Source organism: Cynara cardunculus (assembly GCF_001531365.2).
Source record: "Cynara cardunculus var. scolymus isolate 2C chromosome LG 12, CcrdV1, whole genome shotgun sequence".
In the NCBI taxonomy this organism is placed as follows: domain Eukaryota; kingdom Viridiplantae; phylum Streptophyta; class Magnoliopsida; order Asterales; family Asteraceae; genus Cynara; species Cynara cardunculus.
Genome location: NC_037539.1, coordinates 34889737 through 34891778, shown reverse-complemented (window position 1 = coordinate 34891778; position 2042 = coordinate 34889737).

Genomic DNA, 2042 nt, shown 5'->3' with positions numbered 1-2042 from the left:
CTTCTCCACAGCCTGCAACCGGCAGGTCACAGTTTCCCTTTTTGAACCAGGCACCGCCTGCTCCTCTTCTGCCTCTCTCGATCGTTGACAGCAGGCCACCCTGCTGCAGGTCTGTTGCCTATTTACAAAACAGGTCCTTCTGGTTTGGACCTGCTTACACACGACCCAGTCCCTTAACTTCCGCGAATTGACAACTTTCACCCATGTCTTGACTTTCTCCTTCACTTTTGGTCCGACTTTTAAACTTATTTCAACCTTCTATTTTTATTTAATATATATATATATATATATTCTTAAAATAAAATACTAATAAAGATAAATTATTTATTCCACAAATTTTTGGGTTTTACAAAATAGGTAAGTGAGATGGAGAAAATTGAGATAAACAGGTAAGTATATGTTGATCTAAACTCTTTCAGTGATTTGATGATGACCCTCCATACTTAGTTGAAATATATTTTATCTGTTTTATGTTCAGTTTCAACGATCATCTATGAGCCTGTTTAGTAATCGTTGAACGTGTATTGTAAACTTCTCAAAGAAACAAGTATTTCCCAAAGACAAAACTCACACCAAATGAACCTTCAGCGATGTCAAAGAAGTAGATGAAGATAGAGACATTAGAGTTTGTGATTTGAAGTGGATTTAGTGATAACAAGAATGTCTAAATCAAAGTGTGAAATCTGTCCAAGACTCGACGAACACTGAAGAACCCTCAAGATGAATCAGTGTCAACGATCAAATAAATCTTGCTTTACAAGATTAGTTTTTGTCTTATCTATATGCACAAAAGGATAACCCCATACTTCACGATGGTTTAAACACAGTGACTCCGGGCTACCTGCAAAACAGGTGGTTGCGCTGGAATTAGTCGGCTCGCATAGCGGGTTGGATATCCAGGTTAATAAAAAAAGGATAACCCCATACCTCACATAGAAAAGTACACGTACTGAGTTACTTCATTGTCTCCAAACATGTTTACCAACTTTGTGAAAATCAACTGTTCATACGCGGCCAAAAGCTTGCATATTTGAAGAAAAATGATAAGCTCTCTACTAGAAGTTTGTCATGTGGCTTGTACCTTCTGACTTGCATTAAATGCAATGAGTATAAATAGCTTGGAAGGCTCCTCTTCTCAACAACGTCTTTTTCTTCCTAAAACTCTCTTCTCTCTTGTTCTTATCTTTCATTGTGCATCTTCGATGTGTTTCTTAGATTGGAGCTTGCCGCGTGTATATAATGGGAATTTCGAGTTATTTGGTGAAGTCTACTTCATTTGATGGATTCTACAAAGGGAAGATGTAAATTTTTGGTTTCATTTTGTGCTATAGAAGGTGAACCGGGTTTAAAGAATGTATTGAACTTCAATTGCATTGTTTCTTGTTATTTTGGAGGAACGACACATGCATATTTATAGTTAAAAGCGGGCAAGGTTAAGAGTGTTAAAGTTAGGTAGAAACCACAAACTCGCAACGAGCAACATCAACTTGAATGATGCATGAAAGTTTACAAGGATTTTCTATAGTGACATAGATATAAGAATTACTGCACAACTATGGTAAACTAATTGCCATACATCAGTAGAACAATAATGTCAGATGGGAATATGGATGTGTTCCTGGTTGTTCTTAAAAACATGGAAGAATTAATTTTTGTAGAAAATTCCGAATTGTAAAGGTGTGGTCACTCTTGAGGAAGAGTGGCAACGTTTCTAAGAGAAGTGGTCACTTTTCTTGACTACTCTGCAAAACGCCATATCACATTGTAATCTATATTAGCACCCTCTTCCTCACATCTGGAATCTTTTAGTGTACTAAATCATCTCAAAGCTTTGATTGTGATTCACTCACCCGGTATATAAAGCATTCATATAATCACATTTGCAAACTAGAAAATGAGTGACTATATAGGAAGTTTTTTCTTCCAAATTGGTAACCCTAACAGTACTTTAAATAACCAACTTACATAGACTGAACACACAAAAAGAAACCAAACTTTGAATATTAATCGAACCCTAACAGTAATTTAAATAACCAACTTAC